Here is a 20,130-nt window from a genome sequence, read left to right on the forward strand (position 1 = left end):
TGAACATGCAATGAAGAAATCAACCAATTAAAACCTTCAGAAAAACATAACCCAAGAAATTCCAACAATCAAAGAAGAGACAAACAAAACTATTGAGATAGGAAATTAACTAAGAACTGTCTTTTTAAAAAAAACAGTCATAAGAAAACCTGGAAAGACTGACCTGAACTGATACAAAGTGAAGCAAGCAGCAGCAGGAGAACGTTGTACACAGTAATAGCAATATTGTATGATAATTTACTGTGAATGATTTAGTTATTCTCAGGATTGCAAAGATCCAAGACAGTTCCAAAGGGCTTATGATGAAAAATACTATCCTCTTCCAGAGAGAGAACCGATAGAGTCTGAGGTATAGAAAGAACCATATTATTTTTTACTTTATTTTTTAATGTTTTTGTCTGCTTTCTTTCACAACATGACAAATATAGAAATATGTTTTGCATGTGTATAACCTATACCAAATTGCTTGCCATCTTAGGTAAGGGAGGAGGAGGGGAAGAAATAAAGAAGAGCATTTAGAACTTAAAATTTTTTGTTTTGCATGATAATACTTGTATAACCAAGATTGAATCTCCTCCTAGAAGCAGGAGGGTGAAGGGATTGGAGGGTGGGAGATAAGTTGGATCACACTTAGGAAAATTTGCGTGGAAAATTATTACATGTAATTGGAAAAAATAAAATAAAATAATTGAACTTAAATTTTTTAAAATGAATGCTAAAAATTGTTTATACATGTAATTGGGGGAAAAAAATTAAACAAACACACCACAGCTAATTTGCTGTTTTTTTTTTTTAGAGAGGAAAACAGAATTACTAAAATCAAAAACAAAAAAGGGAAACTCACAACAGATGAAGAGGAAATAAAGGAAATTATTGGATATTCTCATGCTTCATTCTATGCCAAAAAGTTGAAAGGAAATGAATATTTATAAAAATACAAGATATCCAGATCAGCAGAACAAAGAATTGAGAACTTGAACAACCCAATCTCAGCAAGAAAAGTTGAGCAAGCAATAAAGTGAATTCCAAAAGAAAAAAAGCTCAGGCCCAGATGGACTCACAAGTAAACTCTTATCAAGCATTCAAAGAACAATAAACTGGGGGTGGAGCCAAAATGGCAGCTTAGTAGCACCAAAAGCTGGAACTGCTCTGAGAATCCTCTCAAATAACAATAAACTCTAAGGTAAATAAATTACTTGCAAAAGTGAGGGAGAAGTCATCATACCAAGTTCATTATGTATAGTCCTAATCAAACCAGTGACAATGATGCAGAGAATTAAAATCACAGACCAAGAATGAACATAAATACAAAAAATAATCTTTAAAAAAATGTACCTAAAAATAGGACAACGTTGGTTTTATACCAGGAAAACAGCATTAAGATAATTATAAACATAATCAACCATATTAATAACAAGTAAATACTCACATGGATTCCCTTAGCTAGCTATGTGGAACAGTGGATAGATTGCTGGGCATGGAGTCAGGAAGACTCAATCTTCCTGAGTTTAAATCTGTCCTCAGACACTTCCTAGCTGGATGACACTAGGCAAGTCACTTCACCCAGGCTGCCTCAGTTTACCCATCCATAAAACAAGCTAGAGAAAGAAATAGTAAATCATTCTAATATCTTTGCCAAGAAAACCCCAAATGGAAAAACCTAAATAAAGGGTCAGATAGGACTAAAGATGATTGGACAACAACAAACTCAAATAGATGTTTTCATTATCCAACCCTGCCCATCCTGTGGGACTCGTGTAAGTTCAGAACAGGGGGTTCTCTTGAATTGCTGGGGAAAATGAATCTGATGGACTTTTATGATTGTTCCACATGAGGGTCAGTTGAAGAAAATAGGAAAGACTTCCTTGATTTCTCCAGACATTGTGCTGATGCCAGGGGAGTATTTGAGTTCCCTACTTATCCTCTCTCATTCTGACCATGATTGACCTTCACCAAAAGTGAAGTGGAAGCTAAGTAAAATTTAAAATGCAGCCATTGTCACCACTGTAGACTTTGGTGATGTTTTTTTGTATTTGTCATTATAGTAGAGTGGTACTACAGACATGTTTCTGAAGAGTTATTCTCATAAAGACATAGCAGATAGATGTTCTCATTTGATAACCCAGTTGTATGCTATTCAGAATTCAATAGATTTTTCTACATTATACATCTGTCCATAGAGTACCACTAAAATCACAGTAATAAGTATAATCTTGTGGTCACATAGTGCTTTTGTGCAAAGTATTTCCAAAGTTTCACATCCAAAATGGCCAAATGAAACTCTTAATAATGTTAAAAAGCTAGAGTAAAACTCTCTTGATTCAATTCTTGCACATATGGGCCATTTGAATTGAAATAGCTTTTCAAAACCGTCCATATCAATGTATATATATGGGTATGTGATTTGTGGTTTAGGCTTTAAAAGATCTCTCTATAGCAAAAATGAATAATATGGAAATAGGCATCAAGCAATAACATTTGTACAACCCAGTGGAATTGCTTTTTGGCTCTAGGAGGGAGGAGGGAAAGAAAATGAATCATGGAAACATGGAAAAATATTTTTAAATTAAAATTTTTTAAAAAGTAGAAAAAGAAAGGAAAAAAAACTGGCCACAACTGAGTACAACCTCAAAAGCATAATAGTAATAAATAAGAAAAGCAGAGAGAGATTCACAGGAGGTTGAAATATTGACACTTTAACAGGAAGGACAATTGATTAATAGTCTGTACAGAACAACTCATCACTAAATTATTAATGTTGTATAAGCAATTTTTATAATTTGAGATGAGTATATTCCAAAGATGACATAGATGTCAATTATTAAAGTACATCTTTACTTTGCAATTGAACAATTATTTTATAATTATACTTATTTCCAAATTTTACCTAAAATCTTCTTTGCAACAGAAATTAAATATAGCCACAAAAATATTCTCCAGCATTTCATGTAATGTAATTAAGATGTTTTTAATATTAAAATAATATTTATTAAAGAAAATTTTGTATTTTGATTCTGAGCCCAATGGCATTCTTTAGATGAATATTTTGTATTAATGACAAGAGATTTCATCTTTGAAGAAACAGAGACAAACACATATGGTTCTCTTAATGTATACTGTAAGTAGTTAAGGGAAAAAACACAATGACAAACTCATATCATCTGATATAGACCTTATTCTAGGACACTGATGGTGAACCTTTTAGAGACCAAGTGTCCAAACTGCATCCTCATGCCACAAGGGGGCTGCCTCCTTGCCCCTGACAGGGGAGGGAGGAAGGGCTCTCATTGGGCAGCTGGGTAGAGGGGCAGGTGAAATTAAAAATGTCCTTGGGTGCTGTGGAGAGGGGGAAGGGAACAGCCTCTCTGGCACATGTACCATAGGTTCACTGACACAGTTCTAGGGCATCTGATTTTTTTATCTAACCTCTATACATATATATTTATATATATAATATATTTAAAATTATTAATTTAAATATAATATATTGTATTAATGTAAATATATTATATTTAAATATAAATAAATTAAGATATAATATATTTAAAATTACAATAGTAACAGTAATAATAATAACTAACATTTATATAGCACTTACTATGTGACAGGCACTGTGCCAAGAACTTTATAATTATCTCATTTGATTCTCATAACCCTGGAGGGTAGATGCTATTATGATTACCATTTTACAGAAACAGGCAAATGCCTTAAATGATTTGTCCAGGGTCAAACTACCACTAAAGTGTCAGAGGCTGGATTTGAACTCAGACCTTTCTGACTCCAGGCCAGGCACAATTATAGTAGCCCCTCTGGTTTTATTCCTTCAATTTGTACTGATACTGTCAAGTTGGATATTATTTTTAGGATTCTGGGAATAATCCCGTAGATAGTCATCCTCCTAACACTAGTAACACTAGCAGACAAACCCCCATTGGTGTGTTTCCCCTTAACAATTAGCCAGTAGACTTAGTTCTTTTATCAAAGACCTGTACTCAAATAACATTGCAAGAATAACAGTTACAAAGCATTTTTTTTAGCCAGTGGCACACTCTCACAAAAATACATAGAGTCCCTAGTGGGTAAGGGAGAAGAGTGGTCATGAATTTAAAATACAATAAATAGCATATTAACCCAAATATAATACAACCCTGAATATAGTACAATCCCACGTATTTTGAAGAGTAACTCAGAAAGGGGAAACACCCATTTTATTTTCTTCTTTTAAATTACAACTTTCTGGGGGCAGCTGGGGGGCTCAGTAGATTGAGAGCCAGGCCTAGAGAGCTGTCGATGTGGAATCTAGAAGCCGCCAAACTGAATAACGGACCCTCAGGTAAAAGCTAAGTGACTGACTCCTTTTGCCTTAGAAGCTTCTCCCACTCACTGTACCACATCCCCCTTTTTGGGATCAAACTCTTAAAGACTGATGCGGCCTACTGAGCTGAAGAGTAACTTAGCTTTTTACCTTAGGGTCCATTATTCAGTCTGAAACTGCTAGCTTGAGATTCCCTTCAGGGTGGATTCTCATGGGAACAGGGAATAAGGACAATCTTCCGGGTCTCCAACTTACAAGCTAGTTCCAAAACTTGGGGGTCATCAGATTTCACTAGGCTACAAGTTTGGGGGGTTCTAGAGTCCACATCGACAGAGTGTTTACAGCACTTTTTTTTTTTTTTTAATTCCTGGGCTTTTTTTCAAGGTGCCAGACCCACCCTGGATTTTTTGAGATCCTAAGGGAGATTTACTTCACTAGGCTGGAGACAAGTCAACAATTCTTCCTGGTTCCTAGCTAGTTCCTTTAGTAATGACCCCATTTTTTTTTTTTTTTTTTTTTTGCTTAGGGCCATCACACATTCAGTCACTTATACTTCCCCAGGTAAGGTAGAAGAATGCTGGGAACAAAGATAAGATGGTGGTGGTGCCCTAAGACAAATTTATTTTCTCCCTAGGCTCTTCAGATACAACTGGACTATTCAAATCTTTGACCCTTTCTTAGATGTTAACCTTTTCTTTACATATGAAAAAGCTTCTTTACATTTCCATGTCTAGTTTTCACCCCTTCAGACCTTAAACTAGGCTAAATCTCCACTGGGCAGATTATCACCATTTTAAAAAGCTGATAAATAGATTTAAATCTAGGTCTAGAAAGTAAAGATTATCTTCCTTATTTGGAAAGATAATTTGGTTGGTAAATGTAACAGCCTGAGGCTTTAGGATAGTTGTGTTCCTTAGCATTTTTTTAACTATAAATCTTACAAACTGAAAAAAATGAAAATTTAATGTTTAAAGTTTTTAATACTTTTTTTCTGAGTGATTTTCCCACAGTCACTCAGCTAGAAAGTGTTTGATCAGATTTGAACGTAGGACCTCTCTTTTCCAGGCCTGGTGTGCAGCCTAGATGCTCTTTTTAAAATAACATTCAAGGATGTTTGCCTTTCCATATAAAATTACAAAATTAAGTTTTTTCCCTCAAATTGCATATGTAATTTATATTCTTACAGAAAAATTTTAACATTAAACACGGAGGTCAGTTGGAAAGAGTTACCTTTAACAGCAACTAGTTTCATCAATAAATTTCCTGGACATAATGTTATCTCCTAAAGCAATAGGCAGTTAACAGAAAAACAGTACAACTTCCCAGGGCTCAGTTCACCATGTGATTAATAGTAAATATTCTAATGGTTAACTCTGCTTGGTAAGATATGATTCCAATAATTCACAAACCAAGCTTTTTAGACTCTTCCCTCTCTCTGTAGTCAGGAAGACTTCTTCCTGAGTTCAAATCCAGCTTCAGACTTGTACTAGCCATATGACCCTAGGCAAGTCACTTAACCCTGATTGCTTCAGTTTCCTCATTTGGAAAATGAATTGGAGAAGGAAATGGCAAACCATTCCAGTATCTTTGCCAAGAGTTGTTCAGCCCGGCTCTGATTTCCTAAATCAGGAGGCACACCAGATAATGTAAGAGCAAGAGGCACTCCGCTTTATTGCAAGCTCGAGCTTGGGTCCCACCACCTCCAAGGCAAATGGAACAGGGAAGGAGAGGTCTAGCCAGCTTATATACAGTTTGAGTTCCAGGAACTAGTGTGGGGGGGGTACTGGATGTTAACACCATTTGCACCCCTATAACACTATCATCTGTTCACCAGATGTTACTGGTCCCGGGTCTTTCCTACCATTCATTAGGTGTTGCTGTTTTTATCAGCTCTGCTTCCCAGGCCTATCAGAGTCAGATAAGGACTGAAAGAACTCTGAACCTTGAATAAGTATGTGACACACCTTGAAAAGGGATATTTCTCTAATTTTTTTTCTATCATTCGAAGAAAGAACTACTAATTCTGTTTATTCTACCTTCCCTCACCACACTTATTGAAAAGTCTTATCCCTTCTAAAATTTACTACAGCTAAATTAAAGGCACTTTACCCTAATTTCCACACTGAATTCATCAAAATGAACACAATGTACTTTTTAAAAACCCTTCTCTTCTGTCTAAGAATCAATATTAAGCATTAGTTCCAGGCAGAAGAACAGCAAGGGTTAGGGGATTGAGGTTTGCCCAGGGTTTCTGAGGCCACATTTGAACCCAGGACCTCCAGTTTTCAAGCCTGGCCCTCAATCCACTGAGCTCCCTACCTTCCCCCTACAATATACTTTTTAAAGAGAGCAAAGCAAACTCACATAATTCCTTTCCTGAGATCTAGGACAGGCTTTGAGACTTCCTCTTTTCTTTTGCTCTTTGCACTCCAGTGGGCTTTTTCCTATGACTTTATGGAAAAGCCTTCATTTTCAACTGGCTGCAGGAAATGTCCTTATTTTGGGGTTGCTGCCCTCTTCAATTACCTTGGGAGGGTTAAAGTTGCACCACAATTTGAGGAGAAACCATTTCACCCTAGCATTCCTGAATTTACAGTTCTATTTTTTTTCTCCTGTGAATTTAATGGTTCTTGGCCAAGAATTCAGATTTACTTATAGAAGTTTCTGCTTGCAAATAAGAGATGTCCCTTAAGGGAAATTAAAGCTTACTCAAGCAATAACGTTGCCAGTTAGGTTCTGGCCCAGGATGCCTTTAAGGTGAATAATTTCATCCAGAGCAAAAGACCCATATGAATAAACTTTAATTAAAGAGCATCCCAGGTATAACATAAAATATGTTTAAGGACCTGCAAGTTTGTGGGACATGTAAGCTCCACTAAGCTGGTATACGGACACTTTAGTTGATCCTGGACTGCTGACCCATTATCTTTGTCAACTATGTTTTTGGAAGCCCCAAGTTTACCCCTAGTCCCTTGGGAACTTGCCTTAAGGGAAGTCCAGACTGACCTTGTCTCTGACTGAACAATGAACTTTAAAGTACTAAATGATTCCAGTTTAGGTAAAATTAGTATGTAATCAAGTCTTAAGTACCCTTTTGGGCTTAGAAGTTTCTCTCCTCTCTCCCAGATAGCCCAGCCTCTGGCTAGAATCATCCTTTTGTATCCAATGTAAAGCGTCAGCCTCTTCCTGATGATCCAGCCCTGGACTCCTCATTTCCTGGGGTTCATTGTAAAGCTAATCAATCATATTTCCCTGCCTTTTATTCCCCAAAAGGTATATAAGACCCCCAAGTTCTATTGCTCTTTGGAGAATCATCTTTGGTAGGTGCATTCTCCCAAAGATACTGTGCCCAGTCCCAGAACTTTGGCTCTGTTTGGTACAAAGTGCCGCTTGACTCTGTGTGGCAGCTGAATCTTGAGCATTATCTCTTGTCCTGATTAAAGATTTGGTTTTATGACTACTTTAGTGGTTCTGTGTTTTTTCCAAATTGACACCTTTTTCTTGGTAATTGTTATCAGTAAAGTCCAACTCTTTGTGATCCTATTTGGGGTTTTCTTGGCAAAGATACTGAAATGTCAATTTCCTTCTCCGGCTCATTTTACAGATGAGGAAACTGAGGCATACAGGGTTAGGTGACTTGCCTAGGGTCATATAGCTAGTATCTAAGGCCGGATTTGAATTCAGGAAGTCAGTGTTCCTGATTCTAAGCCCTGGACTTTTACCACCTTGTTGCCTCCACTACTAACTACTACCTACTACTACTACTACTACTACTACTACTACTACTACTACTACTACTACCTACTACTACTACTACTACTACTACTACTACTACCACCACCACCACCACCACTGCTACTGATACTGCTATTACTGCTACTACTACTACTACTTCTGTTAATGAACTTGGGGTTCATTAGATCTCACTAGGCCACAAGTTTGGGGTCTCTAGATTCCACATCAACACTTCTATTAGTAATACCTCTACTATTGCTAACAATAATAATAGCTAACTTTTATATAGTAAAGGTTTGCAAAGTCTTTGTGTTGTTTTTTTTTTTAACAAATATTTTATTCTCTTGACAACTCTGGTGGGGGAGGTGCTCTTATTATTCCCAGTTTACAAATGAGGAAACTGAAGTGGATAGGGTTTAAATGACTGGGAGCCCTCATTTTCCTTTGTTACCATTGTAAAGCTAATCAACTATCCCTCTCATCCTCAGTCGCCATGTTTCCCTAGAAAGGTATTTAAGCTTCCCACTTTAATGGCTCTTGGGATTAGTCAATCTAGTGGGTTGGTTGGGGGGGGGGGGTCAGTGACCAGAGCAACCAGTTTCAATCCTCGAAACTCTGGGTGTGTAGTGGGCAGCTGTCATGGAGGCCTAATTTAGCGCTGACCCTTTCCTTAATTAAAGAGTGGTTTTTCTGACTAATAGTTCTGTTTTTTCCCAGTCAACATACCTAACCCATAGGAAAGTTGTGGGGACCAAATGAAGTGATGATACCATGTTTTATAGAACTTAAAGCTCTATGAAGAGTATCTTTAGTATTATTGTCATTATTTATGTCAAATAAAACCAACACAAGTTTAGCTAGAAAGTAGCCCTTTGGGGCACCGGCTAAGGGGTCCCAAAGAGCTACACTTAACCCAGACTAACTCAGGTGTTTCTGTTGTGTTTGACCCTTCATGACCCCATTTCCGTTTTTCTTGGCAAAGATACTAGACTAGTTTGCCATTTTCTTCTTGGGCTCATTTTATAGATGAAGAAACTGAGGCAAAGTAAAGTGACTTGCCTGGGGGTGTACCACTAGTAAGTATCTGAGGCCAAATTTGAACTCAAGTTGCTATCTTCCTGAGTTGAGTCCCAGCACTCTATCCACTTCCACACCTAGCTTTCCTGGATGTCCCCAAGTACTGAATTTAGTTCCTATCTTAATTAAATGGAATTCTCTCAGTCAAAATTACCTGCATTTCTCTTAGTGTAGAGCTCAGGTCTTGTCTGAATTACCTGCACTTGCTCTACTTCAAAACTATTGCTTCTGCCTTAATAAATCAAGGTTTCACTTTTATTTGTCTCAAGGGAATTTATCCAGGTGAAGGAACACAGGGGTCATGGCCAGGGCACCATTCCTGCCATTCCATCATGTTTGCCCATCATAGGAGACAAAAAGGAGCCCTTATGTATCAGGCAGTGAAGCAAGAGTTAGGGAACTGAGAGAGTCTTCGAAGGGTGGGGGTTAGTCAAAGATAAGCTCTATGACCCCTCAGGAACTGGGCCAAAGCTTAAAAGTCCTTATTCTAGTGGCAGCTAGGTGGTATCATAGCTAGAGCCAGGCAAGGAGACCAGAGATCCTGGTTCAAATCTGGCCTCAGAAATTTGCTAGCTATGAGACTTTGGCCAAGTCACTTAATCCAAGTTCCCTAGCTCTTATTACTCTTCTACAATGGAACAGATAGAAAAGATTTTGTTTGGTTCTGTTTTGTTTCCTGAATGAGCAGAACATAGTCCTACCAAACTACCTTAATTCCTCTGGAGAGCCTATTCTGAAACCTGGTCAATCAGCTACAAATGTAGACTCTCCATAACAAAGACCCACTAAAGTTTTTCCTGAGCTCAATTAACCCCAAAACTATGAGCAATTACCTAAGGCAAAATTTGATCTCCTAGCTCAGATGGATGTCACCCAAAAGGCATGTCATCTGTTTGCCTATCTCCCAATAGAGAACTTAGAGAAAAGCATCTCCTTACCTTCCCAGAGACCTCTGGGGATTTAAGAAAGTAGATGATCCTGTCCCCTAGAGCACAGAGCTGGTGAGCATTAAAGATCTTTGTAGAACTTCCAAGAATTGTCTGAAACAAAGCCACTTTTCTTCAGGCAAAATATGTTCAAAAATTTTTTTTATTAAAGAGACAGTTGAACAAGTTAGAGGATACTTCTCATTAAAGAAATGATTCCCAGCTCTTAAAATCCCTTTTATATACATTAGGGAACCAGGAAAAAACAAACCTAACATCTGGTAGAAGTCCGAATAGCTGTTAGATCAAGAATTCTCCATAGTGTCTGAATTTAAACATCCTGTCATAAAACACAGAGGAAGACATAAATTCCAGAGTTACCTAAGGGTCACTTAGAGTAAGTTGTTTTGAACAGCTAGACAACATCTTGGGCCTGGGAGTACACATTCCTTTGTGGGTAAGGGAAGAGAGACAAGTTACAAATAATTAGAAAAACGTATATTAAAGCAACTCTGAGGTGCCATCTCTCAACAGATTGGCAAGAATGATGAAAAGAAAGGAACAAAGAATGGAAATGACAAATGTTGGAGGGGTTGCAGGAGGGAAGATGAGCATCAATTTGGGAAAACTACAGAACCACTAAAGCAGTTACAAAGAACAAGACTTCAGCCAGGACAAGGGAGACAAGAGTTCTTAAGGCTACCACACAACAAGGGGACACAACACCAAGACCATGCTGGGGTAAGCTTTAAGTCAGTAGTAATGGTGTCTCTGAGAAACAACACCAGGAATGGGAATGTCCATCATGGGAATTTCCAAAGAACTGAAGAATTTGGGGTCTTATATTCACTGTGGGGAATAAAGGAAAGTAAGGACAACTGATTGACATGGAGACAAAGGAAGAAGTTGGGGGTGGAGGTGGCCCCCCCCCCCAGAAGTCTACATTACAAATGGAAGAAACTTCTAAGACAAAAGGGTACTTGAGATTAGATTATATCTACTACTCCAATCTAGGGTGAGATCATTGGGTACTTAAAGATTTATTGTTCAGTCTGGGACGAACTACCATTTCTATCTAGGGTGATTCTGGAGTACTGGAGGACTTAATAAAACAAGTTGTCACAAGCATTTTATTGGATTGTTGGTGGACCTCTGAATTGGTTTATCCATTCTGGAAAGTAATGCTTCCAAAGCAACTAAACTCTGCATCCCCTTCAATCCAGTGAAACCACTGCTGAGCCTGTACCCTAAAGCAATCAAAGAACACAAATATTTATAGCAGCTCTTTTTGTAGAACTGGACAAAAAAGGTGGACACTAAGGGGGTACCCAACAACCAAGGAATAGTTAATCAAATTGTGGTATATAAATGTAATGGGGTATTATTTTGTGTCATTAGAAAAGCCTGGGAAGATTTGTTTGAAGTGATACAGAGTGAAATGAAAAGAACCATAACAATTCCTACAATAACAGCATTGTAAAGACAAACAGGAGGCAATAGGTGGTTTAGTAGATAGAGTGGTTGGCCTGGAATCAGGAAGCCTGGAGTTCAAATATGACCTCAGATTCTTCCTAACAGTGTGACTCTGGGCAAGTCACTTATTTGCCTAACAAAAGGATCCACTGGAGAAGAAAATGGCAAACCACCCCTGTGTATCCTTACCAAGAAACCCCCAGGGATAGTTATTGTCTATGGGTTCATTGAGGAGTCAGACCTGAGTGAACAACAACAAAGACAAACAACTTTTAAGGACTAAAGAACTCTGATCAATGTATTAACAATCCAGAATTCAAGATGACCAATAATAAAACATGTTCTCCACCTCCTAATGGAATGATTAAACAAATTGTGGCATATGATTGTGATGGAATCCTCCTGCACTGTAAGAAATGATAAACAAGTTCATTTTGGGGAAGAAAATGTGGAAAGACCTATATAAAATTATGTCAAGTAAAATGGACAGAATCAAGAGAACATTATATATAGCAACAAAAATATTGTTTCAAGAATGGCTTGTATATATGCCTATCTCCAGAGAAAGAATTGATAAATAGAAACAAACAAGACAGTTTTACATATATGTATATCTTTTTGCTAAATGATATCTTCCCCAGGGCAAGGCAGGGTGGGAGGGTGGGAAACATCTGGAAATTTTAGAGTAATAAACAAATTAATTAATTAATTAAAAAAGGGAGGGGGTAAGAGAGCCAGAAGGAATCAAATAGGCTATATAGCTTTGAAAGTTATGTTGATTTTATTATGTATTTTAATATTTTAAATTTTATTTATTTAATTAATTTAGAATATTTTTCTGTGGTTACATGATTCAGGTTCTTTCCCTCTCCTCCTCCTCCCACCCCCTTCCTGTAGCCAATGCACAATTCCACTAGATTTTACATTTGTCATTAATCAAGACCTGTTTCCATGTTATTAAATTTCCATGTTATTAATATTTGCATTAAGATGATCATTTAGAGTCTACATCCCCAATCATATCCCCATGAACCATGTGATCAAACAGTTGTTTTTCTTCTGTGTTTCTACTCCCACAGTTCTTTCTCTGGATGCTGTCAATGTGGAAGCTAGAAGCCCCCAAACTTATAGCCTAGTAAGATTAGATGACCTACATAAAGGTGAAAAGCTCCAAGTTTGACCTTGCCACATGAATTTCTCCCTGAGAGAAAGTCCAACTTCACTAGTCTCCGACTAACAATAGACCTTAAAGTAGTTTAGATGGAGAGGGCTAATCACTTGAGGTGTTAAGTGTCTCTTTATTCCAATGGTTTCTCCCCTTAGGCCAAAGTCCTTTACCTAGGTACTCCAGCCCTGAGTTGGATCTTTCCCTTTTGTGTCCATTATAAAGCATCAACCCCTCACTTTTATTCCTATCTGGGACTCCTCATTTTTCCTTTGTTACCATTGTAAAGCCAATCAACTATCCCTCTCATCCTCAGTCCCAATGTTCCCCTAGAAAGGTATTTAAGCTTCCCACTTTAATGGCTCTTTGGAGTTGTCATCTAGGGCAGTGGTACTCCCAGGAGTTTGGTGACCAGAGATGCCAGAGTCTGGGACTCTGCATGGGTTGATAGTGCACAGCTCTGCAAAGAGGTCTAATTTTAGTGCTAATTCCTTTCCTTAATTAAAGAGTGTTTTTTTTTTTTTTTACTATTTAATAGTTCTGTGTTTTTTCCCAGTTATCACTGTGGATAGCATTCTTTCTCATAAGTCCCTCAGAATTGTTCTGGGTCATTGCATTGCTGTTAGTACATAAGTCCATTACATCCAATTGTACCACAGTGTATCAGTCTCTGTGTACAAGGTTCTCCTGATTCTGCTTCTTTCATTCTGCATCAATTCCTGGAGGTTGTTCCAGTTCACATGGAATTCCTACAGTTCATTATTCTTTTTAGCAGAGTAGTATTCCATCACTAACAGACACCACTTTATTATGTATTTCAAAAGAAAAGTAAGCTCTACGTAATATAAATTAAGTTTCACATTGCCAATTTTATTTTGCGTTTAAGTTCAAAAGAAAAGAAAAAAGAGAATGGGTACTCAGGTAATCAGAAAAGGATAATGTTAAAATAGATGAATTTGAATCAAGTAAAGGAAGCTCCCCAAGACTCTCTCTACCAATGAAGAGTGGTACCTTCTCTGCAACTTAGTCTTAGCCAGCAGTTGGCAATTATGACCTGCAGGTGTGTCTGATTCTTTGCGATCCCAAAAGATACTGGAGCACTTTGCCTTTTCCTTCTCCAGCTCATTTTACAGATAAGGAAACTGAGGGTAAAGTGACTTGCCTAAAATCACATAGTTAAGAAGTATCTGCAGCCTAATTTGAACTCAGGAAGATAAATGTTCTTGACAACAAGTCTTGGCATTTGTGCCACCTAGCTGCTTCAAAATAGAAAAAGGACCTCAGGAATCAAAAGGAATAAGGGGTAGAATTTATATTAAATTCATATAACTAGTTCTAAGTATTGGTTCCAAGGCTAATAATTTAATTAACTTGTAATTAGTAATAATTTTCCCAGCAGTTTTTGTCAAATAGTGGATTTTTGCCCCAAAGGTTGGGCTCTTTGGGTTTATCATACACTGTCTTGCTGATGTCATTTACCCCAAATCTATTCCACTGATCCTCCCTTCTGCCTCTTAGCCAGTACCATATTGTTTTGATGATTGCTGCTTTATAGTATAGTTTAATATCTGGTACTGCTAGGCCACCTTCCTTCATGGTTTTTTTTTCATTATTTCTCTTTATATTCTTGATCTCTTGTTCTTCCAAATGAACTTTGTTATAGTTTTTTTTCATATTCTGTAAAAAAGTTTTTTTGGTAGTTTGATAGGTATGGCACTAAATAAGTAAATTAATTTGGGTAGAATGGTCATTTTTATTATGTTAGCTTGTCCTATCCATGAACAATCAATATTTTTCCAGTTGTTTAGATCTAGTTTTAATTGTTTGGAAAGTGTTTTGTAGTTATATTCATATAATTCCTGTGTTTGTTTTGGTAGATAGATTCCTAAGTATTTTATATTGTCTAGGGTGATTTTAAATGGTGTTTCTCTTTCTAACTCTTGCTGCTGTGATGTGTTGGAAATATATAGAAATGCTGATGATTTATTTGCATTTATTTTATATCCTGAAACTTTGCTAAAGTTGTTGATTATTTCCACTATTTGACATATATTCCACTATTTGACAAAAACTGCTGGGAAAATTGGAAAACAATATGGGAGAGATTAGGTTTAGATCAACATCTCATACCCTACACCAAGATAAATTCAGAATGGGCGAATGACTTGAATATAAAGAAGGAAACTATAAGAAAATTAGGAGAACACAAAATGGTATACTATACTTGTCAGATCTCTGTGAAAGGAAAGATTTTAAAACCAAGTAAGAGTTAGAAAAAAATTACAAAATGTAAAATAAATAATTTTGATTACATTAAATTAAAAAAGTTTTTGTACAAACAAAAACAATGCAACCAAAATCAGAAGAGAAACAACAAACTGGGAAAAAAATCTTTATAACAAAAAACTCTGACAAAGGTCTAATTACTCAAATATACAAGGAGCTGAATCAATTGTACAAAAAATCAAGCCATTCCCCAATTGATAAATGGGCAAGGGACATGAATAGGCAATTTTCAGATAAAAAATCCAAACTATCAATAAGCACATGAGAAAGTGTTCTAAATCTCTAATAATTAGAGAAATGTAAATCAAAACAACTCTGAGGTATCACCTCATACCTACCATATTGATTAAAATGACAGTAGAGGAGAGTAATGAATTTTGGAGGGGATGTGGCAAAATTGGGACATTAATGCACTGTTGGTGGAGTTGTGAACTGGTCCAACCATTCTGGATGACAATTTGGAACTATGCCCAAAGAGGGCTAAAAGATTGCTCTGCCCTTTGATCCAGCCATACCATTGTTGGGTTTATACCCCAAAGAGATCATAGGGAAAAAGATTTGTACAAAAATACTTATAACCGTCCTCTTCGTGGTGGCAAAAAGCTGAAAAATGAGGGTATGTCCATCAGTTGGTGAATGGCTGAACAAATTGTGGTATATGCTGGTGATGGAATAGTATTGTGCTCAAAGGAATAATAAACTGGAGGAATTCCATGTGAACTAGAATTACCTCCAGGAATTGATGCAGAGTGAAAGGAGCAGAGCCAGAAGAACATTGTACACAGAGACTGATACACTGTGGTAAAATCGAATGTAATTGACTTCTGTACTAGCAGCAATGCAATGACCCAAGACAATTCTGAGGGATTTATGGAAAAGAATGCTACCCACATTCAGAGGAAGAACTACAGGAGTGGAAACACAGAAGAAAAACAACTGCTTGAACACATGGGTTGATGCGGACATGATTTGGAATGTAGACTCTTAATGACCATCCCAGTACAACTATCAATAATATGGAAATGGGTCTTGATTGATGATACATGAAGAAATCAGTGGAAATGTGAGTAGGCTGGGGGGGGGGAGTTGTTGGGGGGAAAAGAGTAAAAACATGAATCATATAACCATGGAAAAAAATTTTATTAAAAAAAAAAGAAGTAATAATAATGGGCTGCTTGGTTGGCATAGCAAATGGAGAACCAGGCCTGTAGCCAACCTGAGTTCAAATCTGGCCTCAGAAACTTCCTAGTTATGTGACCCTGGGCACATCATTTAATCCCTCAGAGGAAACTCAGTTTCCTCATCTATAAAATGAGTTGGAGAAGGAAATGGCAAACCATTCCAATATCTTGCTAAGAAAACCTTAAATGAGGTCATGAAGAGTTGGGTAGGACTGAATAACAACAAAATAGTAATACTAGTAGCAATTCTCACTGGTATTGGATTGGGATTGGACCTGTGATTTCATTGTTATAAGGTCTTTCCATATTAGGAAACTTCTACCAATGCAAGGGAGGACCTTCACTACAACATTTAGTCTTAGAAAGTTGTCTAGAGCAGAGGTGGCAAATGCTTTGCCCACAACTGCATTTGCACCCCAACACTCTCGGATTGTGATCTGTAGAAGGGGTCTCACAATTGGTGAGACACTGGGTGTGTGCCCATAGGAGAGGTAGTCACTTCACCATTTATCTTTCCAGGTGAGAGTTTGGGTGTTGGCTACAAGGCATTCCAGTCATTCTAAAGCCATTTATTGTCTGCTCCCACACACTGCAGCAGTATACTCTGATTGGTGTGGATGAGTCAGTCTCACTGAGGTCAAGAGTCTTTCATTAAGAGAATGCTTTAGATCCTTTTTTGTGAACATTATAAGATTTTCAGCAAACAGGAAGCAGCATCAAAACTTTTGGAAAAATAATCATAACAGCTGATGACTACTCCATATTCCATAGTGTTTGTTTGTATAAATACATAAAATCAATTGAGTGGCCCCTCAGCTATTCCAATATTATCTAAATTCAGTTTTAATGCAATGAAAGACTTAGGATTGATGGTATCTGTCCTTTGGCTAATCCCCTAAACCCTAACAGGTTTAGGAAGAACATCTAGACCTCAGAGGCTGGAATGGTCCTTCACCTGAGAAACACTATCTTCCCTGTTGCCCCAATTCCCCTTCTGCCCCTAACCTTCTCCTATTATATATCTTCACACAACTGCCTCTTGCTATGTGGCCTTGAAAAAAGATTATTCCTGGGTCAGGCAGGGGGCTCAGTGGATAGAGCACCTGGCCTGGAGACTAGAGTCCTAGGTTCAAATGTGACCTAAAATGCTTCTTAGCTCTATGAACCTGGGCAAGTTGCTTAACCCTAATTAACCTTTACCACTCTTCTGCCGAGGAACCAATACTTAGTATTGCTTCTAAACGGGAAGAAAGGAAGAAAGCAAGGAGGAAAGGAAGAAAGAACGGTGAAGAAAGAAAAAAAAAGTCACTCCCTTCTGAACTTCAGTTTACTCATTTGTAAAATGAAGGGATTGGACCAGATGGTCCCCAAAAGTTTTTGTTTTTTTTAGTTAATGACTCTAAGAATATGGAACCCTTGGGAAAATGGAGTCTACGAAATAGGGATTCTCTTAAAAAACAGTAGTATAATGATGGTTGGATATCGCTCATGATCTTTCATTGAAATATCTGCAATTCAGCATGGTAGGTTTACTTTCAGAGGGCCCACTACATGTTTATCAGCTATTCATCAATTTATTATATCATTATATTTACCCCTATTCACTAATACCAACATTATAAGTCCTTACCAGGAATGAAATACCAATGAGTTAGCACAGGGTTAGCACATATTTCAAGAAATGTCAGAAGTTTGCATGTCTTGGCTGGGCTGCTTTGCCTGGGGAAAAACATGGAATGGGATTGGGAGGAAAATTTTCAGGAATTTATTTGACCTGTCTCTTTGGACTGATCCTGGAGCTGTAAGGAGCAGGCCTATAGAGATCTCAGGAGTTCTTGATGAGGAAAATTTCAACTATTTGGAAAATTTCACAAGGAACTATTATTCCTTTGGGGATAGAGTAGGGAAAGATAACCCAGAGATAAAATGAGAAGTAAATAGAGCTGGAACCATGTTTTTATTTATTTTTTGGTCTTCACTTTCTATCCTAATAACACTAAGACAGAAGGGCAAGGGCTAGAAAAATGGGGTTAAGTTGCCCGGGATCACACAGCTAGGAAGTGTCTGAGGCTATATTTGAACCCCGGTCCTCCAGACTCTATCCATTGAGCCACCTAGCTGCCCCTGGAGCCATGTTATTTTTCACTCTTTCTAGAGCAAACTATTTCCACTGAATATCCTTAGGATTTAGCTTTCTTGGGATGTGGGTGCACTTGAAATAATTTCAAAGACAGAAGCATAGTTGAATAAATACTGAAGAATAGTTGAACACAAATTGTGAAAGAGATGATTTCAGAGGAACCTGGGAAGAGTGATGTGAACTGACGCAGAGTGAAGGAAGCAGAATCCAGAGAATAGTTTCTTTATACAATAACCACCTACATTGTAAAGACAAACAACTTTGAAAGATTTTCAAATGCTTATCAATGCAATGATAAATCACAATTTCAGAGGTCTAATGAGGATGCATAATACTGATTTCTTAAAAGAGAAGTGATGAGTTCAGGATACAGAAGGAGAAATATATTTTTTGGACATGAAAAATGTAGGAATTTGATAATACATATTTGTTACAGTGTTTTTGGGGAGAAAGTGGTAGGGAGAAAGATTTGTGTTAGTGGGGAAATAATTAAAAATACTTTCAATGGATGGCAAAATAAATATAGGAATTCAATTCAATTCATTCTTGTTTTCTGTTATGTTATTCCACCCACATCCATAGTGTTGGTAGCTCAGGTTTCCCAAAGGGAGAGAAGGTCCAGCTAGCTCAGTGCCATAAGTGTCCTGACTTAATAATACAGCTATGTTAGCTGTGGGAGCAAGAGCAAAGAATTTTTATTTAGGCTGAGAATAACTTTTTTAAAAAATTGTGAACTAGAAAATCATCAACACATGTAAACATTTCCACATACCACTAAATTATTTTCCATATTTAGTGCTATACTAATCAAACTACAAACAATTACTAAATAGAGCTAGAAAAAAAATCCAGAGCAACAAAAGGTCAAGAATAAGAAATTCTACCTTCCCTTATGCCCTACTACCCTTAACCTTTTTCATCTTCATTGTGACCTCTGTTCTCTTCATCTTTCAGTTCTTTCCCAGATCATTACCCCTATTTTGTCTTCTCTTTCCTATCTTGAGAAAATTGGAAAGCTGTCTGGTAGAAATTGGGTTTCACCTGGTCTCTCACATCATATATCACAATAAATTGTAAATGGGTATGGAACCCAGATATAAAAGGCCACAACATAAACAAGTCAGGAGGAAGGAAGGAGGTACCTGAAAGGAATAGTTCCTGAACAAATGAGGTAAGAGAGAAGATCAAAGGAGAAAAAATGGAAAATTTTGTTTACATAAAATTGAAAAGCTTTTGCATAAATGAAGTCAATGCAGTTAAAATTAGAGGATAAACAGGAAGTGGAAAATATCTTTTCAGTAATTTTCTATAATAAAGGTCAGATATCTAAAATAGGGAACTGATTCAAATATATTAAGACAAAAATAATTCTCTAATAAAAAATTGATCAAAAGTTATGAATAGGCAATTCTTAAGGGGAAGAAATGTAAGCTTATCAACATCATAAAAAACCCTCCTCTATATCACCTCACACCTAGCAGATTGGCTAAAATGAAAGAAGGGGAGAGTAATGAATGCTGGAGGGGATGTGGCAAAATGGGGACATTAATGCATTGCTGGTGGAGCTGTGAACTGATCCAGCCATTCTGGCTGGCAATTTGGAATCAGGCTCAAAGGGCTATAAAAGAATGCCTGCCCTTTGATCCGGCCATACCATTACTGGGTTTGTACCCCAAAGAGATCATAGATAAACAGACTTGTACGAAAATATTCATAGCTGCGCTTTTTGTGGTGGCAACAAATTGGAAAAGGAGGGTATGTCCTTCAATTGGGGAATGGCTGAACAAACTGTGGTATATGTGGGTGATGGAATACTATTGTGCTAAAAGGAA

Source organism: Gracilinanus agilis, chromosome 4 (assembly GCF_016433145.1).
Source record: "Gracilinanus agilis isolate LMUSP501 chromosome 4, AgileGrace, whole genome shotgun sequence".
Classification (NCBI taxonomy): Eukaryota; Metazoa; Chordata; class Mammalia; order Didelphimorphia; family Didelphidae; genus Gracilinanus; species Gracilinanus agilis.